Raw genomic sequence first — 22,425 nt, 5'->3', positions numbered from 1 at the left:
TAGTCCCAGGTTTCTTATAGGGCCATAAAAAATTCAAAAGAACACTAGAAAAATATGTTGGTCAGTATGCAAGGGTTCAAGACATGTAATCCCATTGGTTACTTGGAGAAGTTGAAGACCTAAACAGTACAGGACAAGGGTGCTGTCATGTGGACAATCTCGGTTATCTTGTGCATGCCATAACGAATGTCACTAAATGGCCAAATGGTGCTTTGGTGTCATTTGGACAACACTATTTCTGCTAAAAAGGCAGCAATGGCAAGGGTATGCATTTAACCAAGTAATATTCTTAATAAAACCTATTTCAAGTACTATATGTTTATTATGTTTATCATTCTGAATTTTGTTCCAGAAACTGTTACTATTATAACAAAAGCACTGTAGCCCACATGCCATAGGTCGAGCACACATTCTTGAAATTGAAAGTAATTAATAAAAATATGTACCATGTAATATAATGCTACTAATATACGGGTTTAACTGGTAATATATAATTTACTACATACACAGACTCAGCCACTCCACCATATACTCATCATTATCCTGTAGTTAAATGTCTGACTTTAAAAACTACACCTTTAAATAAGTTTACTATAACAATCACAGTACATATTTACACCAATACAGAACAGTCACATGTGATGACGGCCAGTTACAGAAGATTTAATCATATTCTATACAAAATTTACATTTCTATAAAACCGGCAGTTACAGTATATTTAATTAGTCTATTAAAAGTTGAAGCTTCTATCCTAGGTAAAGAATGTGACTTCTTATACTAAAATTTATTTTGCTTCTCCAAGCATACAAACAGGATATCCACTATGCTGCAGTACTTGATGAAGGTTACTACCACATGCAGTGAGATTACATCAAAAAGGCATTTACCCATACGTAGTATACATAAACTGTACACAAACTCCAAAAGATAAAAGCCCATCATATGTTTTATTTCATTCTAAACATGGAAGTAACCAATTTATTTTCCTTTTCTGTAATTCTGTTTGCATTTTCTTTCTATAACTAAATTCCAATAACAGATGACTGAACTGAAGAGAAAACCGGCATCATGAAAACAATATTTAAATTATGTACTGCAACCTCAGTAACTTTACCAATTACTACTTATATCCAGAATCATATAATGAAGATAACGGATAACGTCAGCAGCAAACTCTTAATGTTAGGGGCATACAAAATAATATGGCTTTCATTATCGTAGTTATTGATTACAAAAATATATGTAGTACTACAAAATCACCTACTTACCAGATATGGAGGTCATGGAAGAAGGAGAATAAACCCCAAGAGCTTTCAGTACCAATTATCTTCATCAGAATTATCCAAGCAATCAAATTCTTTGTTACATTTTTTCTCATCCGATAAACAGCGATTACCATCACACCTGAAATTCTCCAGGGCTACAACCTATAATGAAAAGATTAAAAAGATGAAGATGTCCTTTGGCCATCTCATATCCAGGATCGGGGAAAACTTAATTTGATTAAAGGTATGTTTAAAGAATACAGTGAACCACCTGTACTTGCAGACTACACATTCATGGACTCACGTATTTGCAGGAAATTTGCCTATTCACAATACTTTTCTATGAAAAATATCCACAAATTACTCTCTTTTCTTATCAATTTCATCATAAAATGTACTTTTTGTGATAAAACTATTAAAAAACCAGGTATCAACATTTTTAGTGGGTTTTTCTTGAGTTTTAACTAACAAAATAGGCAGTTTTAAGCTCTAGCCATTTGTGGGGGGTCCACTGTAGCATCAAAAGGGCATTATGTATTACTCATGGGCATGCACTACTCTGTTGCCTCCAAATGGCTGGTCTTGTAATATGAATTTGGCATGCAAAGCTGGCCAGGATCTTTGGAAACTAGTAGATCTCATACCCTATCCAGTCATCCTTTATGTGGAACCACCATCTTCACATCAAGCAACAATCAAGAAAGCTAAAGATTGGGTCACATCTGGAATCTATTGCTGCATGTCTAACAAGTTCACAACTGTGGGTCTTTCCTTTCTGGTAATGGTACCTTATGTCTTAACTAGATAAGCAGTCTTCCACAAGGTTGTGTACACAATTATAACCTGGCAACCAAGGTACCCTGTCATTCAGTTATGATAAAATGTGCTTTATCACAAATCAGAATCCAGTAGCTTCTGAGAGAGAGAGAGAGAGAGTGTGTGTCACATTTCCAACCATAGTAAATGACAGAAGTGCAGTTGGATGTGGAAATGATGTTGGAAAGGACCTTCACTATTCTAAACACCACACTGGGTTAAGTCGATTATCAACAATTGCATTTTAATACCAGACTTTGTTAATTTACAAAAAATGTATTTCCCAAGTATGCTGAATTTAGCAAATAATGATAATGATAACAGTGAAACTCAGTCAGCTGATGATTTTGAGAATGTAAACTTTACCAGGAGCTTCCCTGGATGGGAGAGGGATTGGAATGCAGTGTAGGATGGTATCTGACTTCGTTAGAGGCTTTTTTGTCTAAGTTCTTTTACTTTACATTTATGCTTTTTCTGCATCTAATCAAGGTATTACAGTAGTATACTGCACTGTAACTTGATTAAATACAGTGGTACCTCGAGATACGAAATTAATCCGTTCCGGGCGGCCTTCGTATCATGAGTTTTTCGTATCTAGGAAACATTTTACATGTAAAATGGCTAATCCGTTCCAAGCCCTCCAAAAACACCCCAGTAAATCATATTTCCAGGCCTAAAACACATGTTCTAGGGTTACGACGCTGATCCGACGGAAGAAATATGACTTCCAAAAAGGCAAAATACTGTACATACTTGAGCAATATTCAACTGCATGTAATGTTCAAACCCCATTTTTTTTACTGCATCTATTAGGACTTTAGCATATGTCCCTTAGCAATAAGCCTAGCCTATGTTAGCGGTTTGCTACTGTAGCCTAGTCTATGATTCTGACATCTAAACCTAAGAGCTAAAAGCTTAGAAAATACCAATAAAATGTATTAATTAATCATTAATCAGTATGTACTCATTTCAAATAATTATTATTAATCATTAACTATAATACAAAACAAACAAAAAAAAACCTTCCATCGATTGTTTACATTCAGCTCTTACCCGTCTTACGAGTATCGAACAAACGCCAAGCAATCATTTTTCCTAGCACACAGTAAGCCATAAATTGTCATTAGTATCTCTCTTCAACTAATGAAACTACCAAACAGTATATAACCATTCATTTTCTATTCTTTATTCTATCTTTACCTAATGGAGATACTGAGTTACTGACAGCTATAATGAAACATATGTATACGTAACGTAATAATAAAACAGAAGAAGAATTCTAAAAAATACGTATTTGTTGGCAGTCTGATTTATTTTATATTCTATGATATCTAATTCACAATTTTTTTATTAAATGTGTTGCATGTACTCATTTCAAATAATTATTAAGTAAACTATTAACTATAATAAACAAAAAACAAAAAAAGCTTCCAAACTTCTGTTTACATCCAGCACTTACGAGTATCGAACGATCGCAAAGCAATCACTTTACACAGTAAGCCATAAATTTTCATTATCTCTCTTCAACTACTGAAACTACCAAAACAGTATAATAACCATTCATTTCTATTCTTTATTCTATCTTTACCTTATGTTTTTTTTTTATTAAATGTATTGCATGAATAAGTTTTTCAATTTACAGCATCCTTTTACCAATAGAATACTTAAAGCACAAGGGGTAGATGCTGACCAATAGGAGAGCAGGACCTTATGGGGTGACTAGCATCAGGAACCAATGGGAGAGCGGGAGGATGGTGGAGAGTTTACTCAGTTGGCGGCGCGGGAGTTTTAAAATTGTTCTCGGTGGTCCGGGCGAATCTCGGGACTTTACAGCAACAACCTTTCGTATCTTGAAACTTTTCGTATGTAGAGCAGTAAAATTTTTCCGTTGGCTTTCGTATCTCGAGTTTTTCGTAAGTAGAGCCTTTCGTATCTCGAGGTACTACTGTACTTTGTTTCTCATAGCAGGATACAGCTTTCTTAATTGCCTCAGCCTTGTCAGCACTATCCTCGAGTCTTCTCGTGTTTTGTTTCAAAGTGTCGTTTAACACTCAATGTTCACCACACAACATTCTCGCAGCAGAGAGCACACAAAGCACGATCATTCTGCTGAATAATCCAAAGTCATTTGTCCATGATGACTGAAATGAACAGACATCAAGCTTGAAATTTTTCGAGGAGCCACGGTGACAATTAACTAGAAAGAATATTACGTACGGCGGCTACAGTCACTGAAACAACAGCACACCAGTACCAACAGGTCTCATACTCGTCTACATCTCGTTGCACTCACTTATTCTTCATCATGGGTATGAAACATTTTTGTTTTAATTCAATGTATCATAGGAAAGAAAAAATAGACAGATAAATATATAGATAGACTGATAGATAGATAGATAGATGATAGATAGATTGATTGATTGATAGATAGATAATGGTAATTTACATCATAAAGTAATAACCATAAAGATAAAAGTAATAATGCACAATACAAATTCTTCTCTCTCTCTCTCTCTCTCTATTTTTTTAGGCTTTTTTTCTTGCTCCTTCGAATCAAATGCCATGCCATAGACAAGCACTCTGCATGCCAAAGTCTGGCACGTGTACCATAGGTTGCCGACCCCTGCCCTAGAAATAACACCACTGGCGCCCTGAATCTGGGCTGGGTGTTCCTGGGGCTTGAGGAGAGGAGAGACGATGAACATCAGAGACGCCTCTCCAAATAGGTTTTACTGAGAGGGCGACTACCCGTGGGCAGACCCAACCAAGCTCCCTGGGCCTCCAGCCTACCTCGTCCCTGGTTTAGGGGAGTCTGGCGAGTCAGCTGGCCAGGCAGCCACCTCCTCCATAATCACCTAACTTTTCACTTTTGTTCAACTTATGCTTTAAAAATTTCAGTGATTCACCCGATTGGGTCTCAGTACCTACCATCAGTTCGAAGTTTTGATCAGGCTGGCAAAGCGGTTGGGTCTGCTAGATTGTGATTCAGGTGAAGGAGGAGTAGGAGGACTTAAGATGCATGAAATATTTGAAATTGCATAGGTACCAATAAGACCTTCAGTTACTTACCTCTTTAGGAGTCACGCTACTTTTTCGAGTTTATTACAATGTTCAGTAAAATTCTTCTATGTTTTTTTTTCATCCCAGCTTTCACACTCCTGAAAAATGATGTTATCTGTGCAATCCTGCCCTCTGCAAGAGGCACAAATAAAATATGCATCATAAGAAGCTTTGGTTAACCTGGTATTGCACCCTTTGCTCCAATACCTAAACTAGTTGAACATCAGACATAACTAAGAGGTACACAAAAATCAATAATGGGCTAAAGTAAATGAATACAATTAGTTTAAAATTAAAGTTAATCAGGATAAAGCAAACATCGGCAAACCTAGTATGGAACTGCTGAACTGCTAACTACCGATCGACAATTCTTGCTGAGAGAAAAGCCAGCCGAACCAATAATGAATAAAAAAAATTAAACTAATTTTACCAAAAAAAGTCAAAACCACAACAAATTTTTTCCATAATCAATAAAGAACGACCAAAGGACCAAATACTTTACTGTAAGTGAAGCAACAAGATCAAATCTAATGGAAAACAAGCTGCTCTCTTACAACATGTTGGGTCTGGGGTGGCAGAAACAAACTGAGGTATTTTTATGTAATTGTTCCTCTTCTTCACAAGAAAATGGTTGGAGCCTATTCACCTACCGGCCACCGGAGGAAGTATAACCGCCATTTTGGAAATTCAAGTTATTAGTATAACTGGGTAAGTTATACTAATCAAAATAATAATCATAATACAAATAATATGCACAAAGTTTACTATTTTACTATTTCTGTAAACAATTTCACAAATCACTCCTCATCCCTAACATTTAGATATTATCATCAAAAGCAGTTAACCAGACCACAAAGTCAGGTTTCAGCCCCTCATAGGTATGGACTAAGAGCAAGATAATTTTCAAAATACATCTTACCTTTCCAAAGGAGCTGACGGACAAAATAATAATATTCCTGACAAACAAAAATAATAATATTCCCTAAGTGAAAGTCCCATGCATTATTAAAAAAACAATTCACACCTAATCTGCAACATACATAACCAACAGACTATAGATCTACCAATTTATCATGCGATTTCATGCCTACCTTTCACAGGAGTAGTGCTCTTTATAGTGGCAGTGAAGCAATCCTCTTCATCAGAATTATCCCTGCAGTCTTGGCTTCCATCACATCTTTTGCTTTCTAAGATACATTTGTCAATGTCACACACAAAACTGTCTTGGCCACATCCTGTATTGGAAACTAAAACAAAGAAGACAAAAAGCTGGAACACCAGCTGGTTATTTTAGGACCAATAACATGTAATATAAGCTCAGTTACAACCAGATTTAATTGAACATTCATAGAAAATATTATTGTTCTAATGTCAAGTAAAGCGTTTGGACAAGAATAAGTTGAATCTAGCAGGACACCATAAAAAAATATATATGTATAGTATATGGATTTATCACTTGTAATGACTGGTTTCTGTGAATGAAAATATAGACAACAAATACTGACTTTTTAACACCAAATTAAATTATTCATACAAACGCCTCAATAAATTTAGTCCTACATTTACAGTCTCTAATGTCCAAAGATACACAATGTCTTTTGTCTTCCAAAGAGATGTGCTATCATTTTCACAACAAACCTCTGGACCCATTAGTAGGCACAATACAACTATGTATTCTCCTCTGTATAGGCTGAATGCAAAACAGATAAATAGGGTTTTAGGAAGGGGGCACTCAATATAAATTTGTTGGGTTTATATGAAAAATAGCTATAAAAATTCAATGTTTCATGACAACCAACCACATCAGTCATCCTACGCCAAAATTACATTGTGGGAAGGAGGTAGATAAACTGAGTTCCAGATTTCTTAAGGGGCCCTGAAAAATGCAAAAGAACACTAGAAGAATGTTGGTCAGAATACCATTGTTTCAGTAGTGTATGTATTCCCATGGGGGACTTTGAAAAGCTGAAGACCTAAATAATAAAAGACAAGGTGCTGTCATGTGGACAATTTGTTTCAGTATTTTGAGCATGCCATCAAAAATGTCACCAAATGGTGCTTTGGTGTCATTTGGATGGTGCTATTTCTGCTAAAAGGGCAGCAACGGCAAGGATAAAAACATTTAACCAGTACTGTATCCTTAATAATATCCATTTCAAAAGCGCTGTAGCCTACATGCCACAGGTCTAGCACATTCCTGAAACTGATAATGATTCAGGGCCTATTCAAACTACTAAATGAAACTTTCATTAGTACATATTCATGTAATATAATCCTAAAACCTAATGTTAAATTAAAATTTCATGCATACAAATATTGCATAATACAATGCTACTAGCATATGGGTTTAATTGGTTCGTAATTGCTCTCTTTTACGAGGTGTGTATTGAAGTCTTTTCTCTATTATCCCCACAAAACAAATATGCCAATCTCTGGCTGTTTGGTGAATATGTGCAACTTCAGTTTTTCCACCAGTAATAGCTACTTTGTACAAACTCAGAAAGCAAAATGCCATAATGTCCCTGTGTGATGGCTCCTGAAGCCTCCAGAAAATGTAAGATATTAAAAAAGTATGGTCTAGAAAGACAAACATGATGAAGACAATACTGCCGACCTCCTGACCCCAATGAGTACAAACCTACCCAGGTATGCATTACATCTCCAGATTAAAGTTTGCAAATGAAGAATAATAGCTAAGTGTCTGGTTTCTAAACAGCTGAAACTATAATGTTCCTTTAATAAATGACTAAAATAGGTATGGATTTGATTTAGCAACAATTACTCTTACCTCCATTAACTGTAAAGATACAGTGTGCTTAGAAACTGCTGCTTTGCTGGCCCATGAACAAAAACTATAGAATTACCATTACTAAGAGGTCCCAGTTCCCTCTCCTACCAGTGAATATCTCTCAACAGTCAACACAAAAGGATTTGCTGCATTAACTGTGACTGATGATGGGAGGAATCGCAAACATTTTGTAACAAGGGTACCTCTTGAGAACTAGCTGTCACCAAAAAATTTTAGCACAAGAGTGACCAATAAGTCTACAGCAAGAGAGACTGACAAGCTACTGTTTGGACTAACAGATGTCCAAAGATGGTGGCACTTTGGAAGATGCTGGGGTCTTGGGGTTTGTCCTTGGATGGGTTTGCTGATGGACTTCATGGATGCTCGCTTTCCCCCCCCCCCCCCCCCCCCCTTCTCAGGACTCGTCTTTGTGCGTAGCCGAGGTCAGCCATACTGTATTGCTCCGCCAGTGACAGTTGCCACTTCTTCGAGTCAGAGGGAAGCATTGGCGTCAGCCCCGCTAGTGACGTCACAGGGTCAGTCATTTTGTATCCCTCCGCCAGCGGCATCTGCTTCCCATTCGATCGAGGGAAACTGTGATGTCATCGCCACTTATAACGTCACTTCCATCGATGACTTCACTCCAGTCATCTCCGCTGCTCTGCCTCGCTCGTCTGTGTCGTCATCGTTTGCTGCCATGATGTCATCTCTGCCATCAAGTTTGCGGCATCTCCCTTCCATGTCATCAGAGCCTTCTCTTGCTGATTCACCTGAGGGTTTACGCCAGGTGGTTCTTAAGAGATAGGACTCTGTTTTGGAAGATATATTGGCTGCCATGTCAGCTGGCAAATGGCATATGATGACGGGGGTTTCGTTATTGAGACATGCTGTAAGCTGAAAATCGTCATAAGCTAGAAAATCGTCAAAAATCCTAGGAAAACCATACTTTTAATGCTTTGGGTGTGTTAAAAACTATGTAAACTGCATTTTTATTGGATTTTTCATTAAAAAAATCCTGCAAATAAGAAGAAAGAGAAAGAGGTTGTCCTAGAGCAGTTAGGCTAATCGCAAATCCGAAGATTTGGGTGTGTTAGCCTAGCGACTCAGAGCGGCTAGTCAGTATAAATGATCGGGGGCAGGCGACTAGGGAGCTGGAGGACAAAAGAATGTGAAGGGACGAGGTCCTGACGTAAAGGCATGAGGGCCTAAGAACTCCTAACGCAAGGGTATCGTGATCTGATTAGGCTAGGCTAAGATCCGAAGCATGCGGTCGGAGCGAGAAACTCCCGTGAAAGAACTAGGAAATAAAATGCGAAAGCTAACTGCATGTAATAAAATTAGATAAAAATACTGCTTACATGTAAATCGAGCCCAATTGGTATGGGGGACCAATTGGTGCGCGAATAACCGCCAAGCGGTCGACGAGTCAGGGATGGCGGCGCGGGGACGAAGACGCTCTCGCTATCGAACATCGTAAAAACTCAATAACTCGGCTAATTCGCTGAAGATCAATATTAACTGATCTTAAACATTAATAGCAGTACTTAACTTGGATGCAGAAGCTTGATGTTCCATCTTGCAAAGAGTAAGGAAATTACTAAGGCGAAAACACAGCACAGAGTAAAAAACGCGTGTGGCGTCGACAATGCTATCGAAAGGAATGAAAACAAAGACGCTGACCGTAGTAGTAGCGGGTAGCGGGGCCTTAGTCCGGCTCCTCTGTAGGCAGGGGATTTTGAAGGAGGAAGAGACTAAATGGCAAGGGACCTCTGGTAGATGCTTCCACTCGCCCCAGATACCATACCGACACCTTTAATTAAAAGGTGAGCGAGCCAGAATACTCTGGCACTACCGTTTCTCTTTTTTTCTCTGGTTTTCTCTGGTCTGTATAGCATAATTATTATACCTTAGAAATGAGTATCAAAGGGACATTTCACGGAGCAACACAGGATGAGCCCAGAAATAGATTTTTTTCCTCCGTCAAAATCCCTTTTTTGGAGTCATATTTTTCCATTCATATCGGCATCTTTAGCGCCGTAACCCTGGAAAATGCGTTGTAAACCTGGAAATAATTTCTGATGAATATAATTGAAAAGTGTCATAATCTCGGAATGCCATAAGCCGAACCCGTTGTAAGCCGGGGACAAGCTACTTGTAATATACCCGTAATTGAATACAGCAAGCAAATAACCTTTATTTACATCATCATTATTATAAAATAGTTGTGCTATTTAACTTTTGCAAATGATCACTTTTCTCCTGAAAATATTTTGGTTTTTAGAATTACAGTTAGAGGTCATACAACTGTAAGAAAGTGAGAGCTTGCTCGTCCTAATGTCTGATTATGGTAGTACTTACCTACAATAACTATCGTAGTTTTTTTTTTACTGTATTGATAGTTGTATTACTAGTGATTAACTTGAATTACCCATGGTTTTTACCATTATTACAGACGTTTGTTTACAGTGTCCATAGCTTTTGAGGGTAGTTAGCTACTATTGACACAACTATCAACACTTTAGGGTTAAGCCTATCATTGAAAATCTTGGCAGAATTTAAAGTTTGCTTTTTATACTTGGCGTATAAGATGACCCTCCCATTTTGGGGTGGGGGAGAATTTTTAAGGTTAAAAGGTCGCCTTACATGCTGGCATATACAGTATGTAAGAACAATGAAGATGAATGGCTAATATAAAGATAAAGCCCTTTAATCAGAGACTTAACACCCTCTTTAAGTTTAATATTTTCAGAATAGTAACAAGCTTGCCGATATAACTCACAAGCAAATTATTAAATCAAGTGCTGTTGAGTTACATTTCCAGTTCTTTTATAGATCTTTCATAGACATTTTGTATCTTTACCCTGTGTGGTAGAGTGCAGAATGGAGTCAACAGCACGCACTAGCAGTCATAGCTGTAGTAGTAAGGCATTCCTCCTCATCAGTGTTATCCTTGCAATCTTGGTTCCATCGCATCTTCTCTCTTCCAACAAACATCTTACACCATCACACAAAAATCTGCCCTTGGCACAACCTATCAAGAAAATCATGAAAGGTCTTAGGTTTTGTAAAAAAAAAAAAAAAAAAAAAAAAAAAAAAAAAAACATTACCAGAAACCATAAATATTATGTGTGCATACGGTGTCCAGACAGTTTGCTACTGGACCATTCATGCCTGGACATTTTGTTACCAGACACTTCGCTACTGGACAGTTTGATACTAGGACCCTTCACCTACTAGGACACAATGGTACCTGTATAGTTATTTTCACATTGAATAGTGCCTTTGTTAATGTAATTATACCATCCATCAATCTTGTTTCAATACAAACCACCAATTTCCCAAATTACTTAAAATACTGAATACGTACATACCTTGTTATTACAATTTCATTTACCATCCACAAAGTCCCCCTTTTTTAAAGGTTAATAACCCTTATTCAGTCAAGATACCAAGGACTATTACATCCAGAAGACAAGAAATAAAGTTAGTGGGTGATTTTAATTACAAATACCTACATAAAAAGTGAAAGCATAATAGTGATGAACAAAACAATACTGAATGTGTAGAAATCGGAGATGTAAAGCAAGAGTGCAAACAAAAACATAGATGATGTTTAATACGTGATAATGAAGGTAGTAGGTGAGCAAAATCATATTGCCACAGTATCATCTGTCAGTGCAAAATGTGCCCAAACCCAAATAATAGATAAAAGCATTTGGAACCCAGGACTCCTCCTTGTTACTGAATTGAAGAATTTGCATGAAACTGCTGTACCTGAACTTTGTTCTTTCTGCAACAAATTTAAGCTGTAATATGCCATTTGAGACAAAAGGAAAATAAATGCCCTCCAATCCCAAAAACACAGCATGGTTATCAGACTCCTGGAGAGTACACCAAAACTAAGTAAAAATGGGTTGTTATTTCTGCAATGACAGTGGTGAAGATGGGTCAAGGGATTGAAAAAACTTGATTAAAGTATGGGCAGGGAATGGAACATTCGAGTGTTGTCCAATAATATACAACCAGTTACAGATTCCCTTGTAACTAATAATTCAAAATTAAGTGTTTCCCTGACTCTTTGCAACTACTACCTGACAAACAACTGAGGCCACTAACAAAAGCTTCTTTTCTATAATTAAAGAGCTTGTACAAAATTGAGCCTGATCATATTGTGGTTGATTTTGAAAAAGCAGTCTTAAATTCTCCTTGACTGTTTTTCAAGAAACAGAAGTTATCTGCTGTTTATTTCATTTAGATCAGAATGTTTAGAAACAAAGTTCAAGCTGGATACAAGGAACAATACCATGAAGATGGACAACTTTTGCTTGAAAGTGCGGTGTTTCCCATCACTGGCATTTTTACCCAAAAACGATGTTGTTTGAAGGGTTTTAACAGTTAATTGATGATAACGAAATCCCAGAAAAAAGAAAAAATTGTTTTTTACTTCGCTACAAAATGTTTGTGGTGAATGAGGCAGTGGATCTGGGAGAAGACTAGATCCCTTGTTTCCCACAGAATTGTGGAATGTGTCGAAGGGACAATAAATGAAATGTCAAGGACAAATAATAACTTAAGAGGGGTTTCATAGCTCTCTTAGAATGTCGGTTACAAGCTCACACCCTAACATATGGAAACTTATTGATGTTTTAGAAAATGAGGAAGCACTTGCGAGAATGAAAATAATACAAATAAATTGCAATTACCAGGTACCAATAAAAGTATAAGAATTGTGAACACAGAATTCTTAAAGTTGTTAATTGTTACGACCCTGGATGTAAAATGAATTTTCTAAAAGCTATCGCCCATAACTTGAAACTTTAATTAGTAGTGAAATAAAAGTCAATTTTCTCTTAACACTTTATTTTATGATATTTTGCTTTTATAAAACGTACATGCATTGTGAGAGGTGCAAACTTGTAAGTTTCAATTTTATGATACACTGTATGTGATACTAACTAGTAAAATAAATGAAGAACTACAAACTGAAAGATTGTTTTTTTATTCTCACTTGCGTTAGTTTATATAATCATTATTACTATTATTATTATTTAAAAAATGTATGTTTGTCATTCCAATAAAAAATAAATCCCCACCAATTCAACAAACAAGGCAAATATAGCTTTTGGTAGCATATTGTCCTAGTAGCGAAGAACTGTCCAGTAGCAAAGTGTCTGGTAACAAAATGTCTGGGTACGAACGGTCCAGTAGCAAAATGTCCTAGCACTGTGGCATACATATACACTTACCTTCACGATGTTTTCAAGAAGCCAACAACAAAATATTCCAAAGAAACCAAACAATAGTTCCAAATCAAATACTTGAAGGATTCAAACCATATCACAACAAAATACTGGCAAGTGAATACTAAAGGAAACCAAATTTTTCTTCTCCTTTTAAACTCTTTGAGGTATTGTTCTACTGTTTCATATAACTGTACTATAACTATGTAAACAGTCCTTTCTGCACACTTATGAGCAATTATAATCAATAGTTTACGACAGCCTTTAAAATACCCTAAAACTACCATGCATGTTTCTGAGTAATAGTGGTTTGTATCTAAAGAATAAAATTAGCAATATGAGTAACATATATATGTAGGTAGTTTCAGTAGGAACGTACATATAAAGTAAAATTAATTTTTCAACTTCTAGCACTGAGGGCTTACTTTTACTAATATGTACTGTTTGATCTTATTCACTGGTAGACAATACAAGCAGTGTGGCGGGATCACAAGCTGAAAAACGAAGCTGGCAAAATCCCCCCCCCCCCCCCCCCCCCCCCCCCCCCCCCTCACCCCCCCCCCCATTAACCTAATCACTCTAGCTGCCAAATCCACCCCAGTCACACTTTCCTCTACACACTACCGCATACATGCAGGACAATTGACCTACAACTACACAAAACATAAAACAAAAAACTCTCAAAATACATGTACTACTTACCAATCAATCCAGTTTCTCTGGCTATCCTGTGCTGTCGCTGGTTAAGGTCACTGAGACAACACCAACAACCAAGAACCACGACACCACACCCAACACAACAACACCCAGGACTACAACCCTAAAACAACACAACAACCAAGGACAACAACAATCAAGGAACACACCACAACTCAACAACACAGCAACAACCAAGGAACATAACCAACCTAACTAACACAACAACCAACCGAGGAACACAACCTAACACCTCCACTATCAAACAAAAGACCACTGCACAAACAACACAAAAAATCACAACAGCACAGGCACAAAAAACTTCTAAGCAAAACCCATAATTAACAACACCAAATAAAACAAAACCAAAACTCATCAACTTCAATGCCTTCAATAGACTCCTCCAACACTATTACCTATCACAGGCTCTCACCAAAGACTGACTCAAAAAACACTAAAAAACACAGAACTCTAACAATCAACAGCACCAGCAGACAGCCCAGAACCCACCAACAACCAATTCAGTCATTAACTATCCATACAGTAATTACACCCTCTCTCTCTCTCACACAGACATTGTCAAATGGACTCCATAACTCATCCCCCATATTTCCCTCCCCCTGTTACATTTGACAACATCTCCTTTCATTCACAACACCCACACTAATAGCCTTCCGCAACACCCACGGATGTTCAGCTGCAGGTCCCCTGGATCATGTTTGAGGGCCCTCATACGCACTCTCAGTTACACCGCCATCAACTTCTCCCAGATCACTTCCAGTCAGACTACCATTACTATCTCCCTCACTACCATCCCCCCCCCCCCAAATCCCATTCACTATCTCACTACCCCTTCTAACTCTTGTCCGAACATCTCTCTAACTCTGCCACCAAATCACTTACGTACCTCATTTACACTCCTGCTAAACTCCCGAAGAGACTCATTCATACTGCCAACTACATCCTTACTACCTGATTCCCTTCCCGGTGAAACTTCACTAATCACATGCCTTATCCACATTTTTACCCTAACACCAACCCCTGTATTATGCAGCTCACATTTCTCCCTTTCATTCCCTTTCCTTACTTCTTCCGCTTTCTTCCATACTCAACCAACACCAACTGCCGATCTTCAGACCCATTTGCTTACTGACACTCAGCTCACATTTATTCACCCTCAAACCACTCACTCAAAGCATTCTCCTGAACATACTGTCGCATACTAGAGGACCCACCCAACTGAATCCCCATAACACCTAGTTTCCCGAATTCCCAGCCTGACTCGTCCTCTTTTGCCTACACAAACACTCGCCACATGACCTTCCATTCCACATTCAACACACTTCGCACGCTGTTCTTTACACATCCTAGCATAATGGCCATTTGTCCCACAGTTGCCGCAAACTATGTTCATACGGGTACCCCGACATCCACTAGCTATGTGCCCTGCCTGTCCACACCTATAACATTTAATATCCCTATCTTTTTTGCACTCGCTCACTAAATGCCCCGTTTGCCCACACCCGAAGCACGCTCCTAACGCCCACTGACATTCATTCTTCCGGGTTTCCTGGCTCACCACATCTATAACACTGCTGCTGCTCTCGCTCACAACTAACTGACCTTACCCTTCCAACAACTCGCACTCCTTTCTCTTTTTGGGCTAACTACACTCACGTTACTTGCCCTAACGCTTCTATCTACCATTCGCTCTGCCATTCACCTTGGCCCTTCCAAAACTGCCTCCCTATAGCTTCTAAACTCTGGTACAACCTCAGCTACTTCAGTCCTAACAATAACACTTCTACTCTCTTTCATACACCTGTCTAACTCGTAATCCTCTACCATTTCTAAAATGTCGTCCTTGTTAACCTTTTTGTTAACCTTTCATTAGTCCATCACAATTTCTCCTTACGTTTTCAGATTTATAAACTCATACACACTCTCTGGTACAGTTGCCAACAACTTTCGCACTAACTCCTTACACTCATTTATTCCTTCGTCCCCAAACTTTTTCCTGCTAATGTTTCTAACCTACAGACTACATTACGACTCACCAACATTCATTCTTGCCTCTTCAAAATCTTGCTTTCTCCTATATCTAACAAACACCTACTCTTTATCCTCTTTGCCTGTTCTACAATCCTAGCTTTTACACTCTCATACGGCACATTTCCTACACTCATCATTACCCCATACATACTCAACAAGAATCCCGTCAAAAGCTACCTAACTCTCTTGCCCAGACTCTCTTGTTGATCCCCATACTTAGCTTCACAATACCTCTCATATTCTTTAAAAAAAGTCCCCTATGTCCCTACTACCATATTCCTTGTATTGTGCACATCGGGGTACCTCTCTCATATACACAGCCTTTCGTACTTCCCTCTCACTCTCACTCTCGTTACTTCCATTCTGATCCCTCTTTCCCTCTTCCGAATACAGCGAATCCACCTTCCATACTCACGTCCATACCCCTGACTATGCTCTTCTTACTCTTCTTCTTCTTTCTACCTACCTGTTTCCACTCACCGCTATCCAAATCACTCGCAGCCCTTTCCCCAAAGTATTCTGTCCTAGTCTCATCCTGTCCATCACCCTTACTAACCTTCTTTCCCTTAGTTCTTCTTCTTTTCCTCAGCCACTTCCTTATTCTTGTCCTCAGGTTTATCCTTATCCTATGTCTTCCCTTCCCCTTCTTTCCCTTACCTATCACAACCAAATCACCTTCGTCACTCGTACTCTCATCCACTCGCACTTTCGCTTCCTTTACCACTCCTGGCCCGTCACAAGACCCAGTAGGCCTACCTCCTACAGCTCCCTCTCCCATGAATCCCTTCATCATTTCCTGCATCATCTCTTGCACTGCATTCATCATTACCCCCAATTTTTCCCCCATCATCCATTTTCTCAAACATTCTTCTCTTCCGCTCCTTTCACCTCTTCTTTCACTTCCACTTTCGCACTCCTTAGCATTCCTCTAACTCCCTCTTCTGCTCCTCACACTCTACCCTCAACCTCTCATTCTCCACTTCCAACCTTCCCTTAGCTTCCCTCGCCAACCTCAGCTCCTCCTTCAGCCTCTCTATCTCCTTCCAACCCTTCCATCCTCACTTTCTCCACCAATCAAACAACTCACTACCCCAATTGCCCTGCAGCTGCCAACCAACAGTCCCTATTCAGGCGCCAAAAAATAATGTGGCGGGATCACAAGCTGCAAAAACAAAGCTGGCAAAATCCCCCCCCCCCAACATTAACCTAATCACTCTAGCTGCCAAATCCACCCCAGTCACACTTTCCTCTACACACTACAGCATACAAGCTGGACAATTGACCTACAACTACGCAAAACATAAAACAAAAAAACACTCAAAATACATGTACTTACCAATCAATCCAGTTACTCCGGGCTATCCTGTGCTGTCTGCTGGTTAAGGTCACTGGACACCAACAACAACAACAACCAAGAACCACGACACACCACCCAACAACAACAACACCCAGGACTACAACCCAACAACTCAACAACACAAACAACAATCAAGGAACACAACCACAACTCAAACAACACAAGCAACCAACCAAGGCCAACATAACCACAACCTAACACACAACAACCAACCGAGGAACACAACCTCATATATAACAAAAGACCACTGCACAAACAACACAAAAATCACAACAGCACAGGCACAAAAACTCTAAGCAAAAACACTAACTAAACAACACCAAATAAAACACAAAACTCAATCAACTTCCAATGCCTTCAATAGACTCCTCCAACACTATTACCTATCACAGGCTCTCACCAAAGACTGACTCAAAAAACACTAAAAACACAGAACTCTAACAATCAACAGCACCAGCAGACAGCCCAGAACCCACCAACAACCAATTCAAGTCATTAACTATCCATACAGCAATTACACCCCTCTCTCTCTCTCACACACACACACACATAGACGATGTCAAATGGAACTCCATAACTCCTCCATAGCAGAAGGTCATCATTCCACAGACTGATATAAGAACCGTTTCTATCTTTCCAAACCTGAAGAAAAAAATTCTCACTGCTTCTGTTTCCAGAATTTTCCATCTCTCTTGTTCAGGAGGTGGGATTATTGCTTGCTTATCTTCCTCCCAAATGAGAGTACTTTGCTGACTCATCTGATTTGCACCATAAATTTGTTATTCCTTGAATTACAAAAACTATATTCATGAACTACAGGCTTTGCAAATAATAAAAAAAATGTAAAAAAAAATGTATGATTGCATCCTACTTTTGATCATAAACAGTATTTATCAAAGTAAAGCTTTATAAGATACCGTAGTATTAATCCCAGAAGACATTGGAATTATTTGGCCTAGAACTTGAAATAAGCATAAATTGAAGATGGTAAACCTAGCATGTTTTCAAGAAAATTAGCACACTAATGCAAAAACGCAGCATCTAACAAAATAAAAAAATAAAAAATAACAAATTTTTTAGCTATAGCAGTTTACTCAAAAATCACTAAGTGAAGATTTCATTTTGTCAAAATCATGAGGAAATTGCCACCTGAAGAAAAGAATTGGAAATTCTAATTTTTTAATTTTTACCCAAATACATCATGGTAATTTTCCCTCATTCATTTCATTCCTGAAATATTTCAAATTAAAAAAGTTGAATTGTACTACTTCCAGGGTTAATAAAAGTGTTAAATCTCAAAAACACATGAATTACTTTCCTTAACTAGAGAAATCAAAACATTTATCATAGCACACAGCAATGAAACAATAAGCTGATATGCATCAAAGAAACACTTAACAAAGGTCCTATTATAGTTTTTTTTAATTAAAACTATAATTTTTTTCAACATCAAAAATGACAAATTTTAAATCAATTTGTACTTTTCATAGCTAACAAACCTGAGGTCTTAACAATAAGAAATAATCTTCTTGCGCCTGCTGGAAACCGGTTAAAAACAATCAAAGATCATAAAGCAAGGAATCTGTGGCATTCTAGCAACTCGTGTATACGAGGTGGAAGCTGGTCGTCAACCAAGAATAATATCTTGTGACCTGTTAGTGTTTCCCCCAACCAAGGAAAAGAGAGAGGGGTGGCTAGAGGTGGGCAGTACGTGTTAAGACCTCAGGTTTGTAAGCTATGAAAAATACAAATTGATTTAAGATTTGTCATTTGTTCATATGCTTACAAACCCTCGGTCTTAACAATAGGATAGACTTATACTTGGAGGGAGGTACATCTATCCTAAACTGGCTGGGAGTTAACCCACTTGACACCCTTTCCTAGAAGAATGAGTTCTTACGAAGGGGGGCTGAAGCCGTGAGAGAATAGAAAATTGGATATCTAAAAACTCAGCTGTTCTGGGTTGAAACACGATATATGGTCAGATTTGCATTGCATTCCAAGGAACAACAGAAAATTGACTGTTCAAGCAACAAACCATAATAGCCACGGGGTTTGTTACCACTCCTCACTCCCCTTGCTAGAGAGTGGAGCTCTTGCTTCTGAATAAGAAATTTGTCTATTGTTTAAAGTAACAATACAAAAACCACCACCAGTATTACCACCCTACTCACCTGTATCGAGGCCAGTTCAGCATATGATGTGTCTATTCTTCAACCTGCCTGTAGGAAGAAGAAAGGAACAAAGAGAAAGAAAGAGGCCAGACAATTAAGGATTTTGACAAAGGAAAAAACAAAAATCTATTTCTGGGGGAAGACCTGTGTTGCCCGGTGAAAAGTTCCTGTAGCTTACTTTTCCTAAGTATAACTAGATCCTAAATATACCAGAGAAAAAGCTAGCATGGTATGCTGAAGTTTACTATCTTCAGCTCGATCACCCAAGGGCGTCGGTATAGCACTAGGGCGAGTGGAAGCCACTACCAACAGTCTTCTTGCCAATTAGAGGATTCCTTTCAAAATCCCTCCCACGGCAACAGCTGTTACAACAGTTCCTCCTCTTACCTTCCGCTCGCACCTGCTACTACTACTACTACACTGCCGCCATCTTCATTCCTGGTAATAGATACCCAAGCTTGGACTGGCTAAGGGTGGGACTAGAAAGAAGGGATGGGTTCACCGGGCGACACAGGTCTTCCCCCAAAAAGTAGATTTTTCCTTTGTCAAAGTCCCTTTTCTGGGTTCGACCTGTGTCTGCCGGTGAAAAACAAAAAAAAGTATCAGAGGAATTCCCATCCAAGCTAACAGATACCAAACAAGTATATAAAAGGGATAATGAAACCTAAGTTCTCTTAAGAATAAATTTAATGCGCCATAATAGGGTGGACAACTTACTACTAATACTAATTAGGACTAAAACTAGAGCTTAAGATTAGTAATAAAAAATAATATAACAGAATGGTATCTGAAAACAATATACAATAGATTATGTACAGACATGTTAGTGTTACTAATATGGTCTCAATGCTATGTACAAGTTCCAGTGACGGGATGGCAACAAACCAGCCCGGCCTGAAAGAGAGAGGGTTGGCAGGGAATACGAGTGAGGCAGGTAGGAAGGAGAAAGTATTTAAGGGAAAGGGAGTGACAAAAAGGGGCTAAGGAAAGGATGCTCCCTGCAGCCACTGTTGGGAATTTAAGGGCCTCTATGTTCTTTAGATAGTGCCATTTAAATACTGCTGGAGATTTCCAACCCGTATATTTCTTCAGGTCTTCGAAATTCATATTGTGAAAATAGTTAATGGAGGTAGCCACTGCCCGGATGTCATGGACGTGTGGGACTGAATACGGGTTGGCCTGTTTAATATAGTAGAGTATTTGTTGCCTAATTACCTTTAAGAGAGATCGTACCACCTTTCTCTCTAATGAAAAGGGGGCCTGAAGTTTTTTCGGAAGTCCTGGCCAGATAGGATTTAAGAGTAACTACACACAATAATGAGTCCTGTGTCGGAGGAATAATCTTCCATGGAGCCCATCTGTTTTGTGGGTCCTCATTCTTAGCCAAGAACTTCCGATCTGGGGATAGTAATACTTCACCCGACGGGAGGAATTCAACATGATCTGGATTTCTAGAGAGCCGAGAGTTTCAGATATTCTGGCACCTGAAGCCAGGGCCATTAAGAATAAGGTCTTTCTGAGAAGGGTTATATAAGAGCATGACTCATTGTCAGTGTCTGAGCTAATTTAAGTAAATCATTCAAAAACCAGGAGACCGTTTGAGGGCGGTCTATTGGTCTCAGGCGTGCACATGTTCTTGGAATCGAAGAGAAGTATGAATCTGACAAGTTAATGTTAAAGCCAAGCTGAAAAATCTTCCATTAAGGCAGATTTGACCTTAGTAATGTACTAGCGGCTAGGCCTTCTCAAATAGAGTTCTAAAGAACAAAATTGCCAGATTTGTAGTCATATTTTGAGCATCTGAATCTTTTAGAAAATTAGCCAACTTCTTCACTGCTGAATCATACTGCCTGAGCGTTGATTCTCTTTTATCTGATTCTATGAATAAGAGTTCAGTGTTTCAATACTAGCGTCCTTTTGGGCCACAAACTTCATTAAGTCCATAAAGTTAGGGCACTCAGAGTTTTTGAGGAAGCTGACACTGTCTGAGTTTTGTACTACCTGTGTCAGTTCTGGATGGGGGATCTGTTTGGGCCAGAGATTCAGTTCTAGAAGAAGCGGAAACCAGTTGCTCTTTGGCCAGTTAGGAGCCACCAATGCTACCTGTCCCGTGGAAAGATCTTAGCTTGTGCAGGGACCTTCATCAGAAGATTCACTAGTGGAAACAGGTAAATCCTCTGCCAAATATTCCAATTTATGGACATTGCATCTGTGGCATAAGCTAGAGGTCCAGGTTGGGTGCCACGAACATGGTAGTTTGTGATTGGATTCCGTGGCGAATAGGTCTACTTGAAGGTCCGGGGTTTGATTGCAAATCCAACCCTTGGAATGACTTTTTGTTCCGGGACCACTCCGACTCCAGCGAAGTTGTCCTAGAAAGTGTGTCTGCGATAACATTTTTTCACTCCTGCCAGGTGAGTTGCTGACAAGTGCCAATGATTTTTTGTTGCTAACTAAAATATCACAATCATTAAGTGATGTAGTTTGCTTGACCTGGAGCCTCCCCTGTTTATGCAGTGGACTACTACTGAACTGTCTGAGACTCTCCTTATATGACTGTTCCTGGCCGAGTCAGTCGTTTCAGGGTCAGGAAAACGGCCCATTGCTTCTAGAACATTGATGTGGAACTGGCGGAACATATCTGACCACGTTTCCCTGGACTTTCTTGTGTTGCGAATAGCCTCCCCAGCCGACTCAGAGATGCATCTGTGTGGATAGTTAGAGACGGGCGGAGGGAATTGCAATGGTACTGACTTGGCCAGGTTGCGGCGTTCCGTCCATGGACGGAGCCTTTTTGTTAAAATGGGGGGAATTACAGAGATCTTATCCCTGAGATTGATGTTGGCTCTCTTCCTCCAGACTCGATTGATATCCTTCAATCTGGCTTTCAATAGGACGTCTATCACTGACGCAAACTGTAGCGAACCTAGGATTCTCTCTTGGGTACGTCGAGAAGCCCTTTTGTTCATGAGGAAC

Source organism: Macrobrachium nipponense, chromosome 1 (genome assembly GCF_015104395.2).
Source record: "Macrobrachium nipponense isolate FS-2020 chromosome 1, ASM1510439v2, whole genome shotgun sequence".
NCBI lineage: Eukaryota > Metazoa > Arthropoda > Malacostraca > Decapoda > Palaemonidae > Macrobrachium > Macrobrachium nipponense.
The sequence above is the reverse complement of the archived record's forward strand: the minus strand, read 5'-3'. Positions refer to the sequence as shown.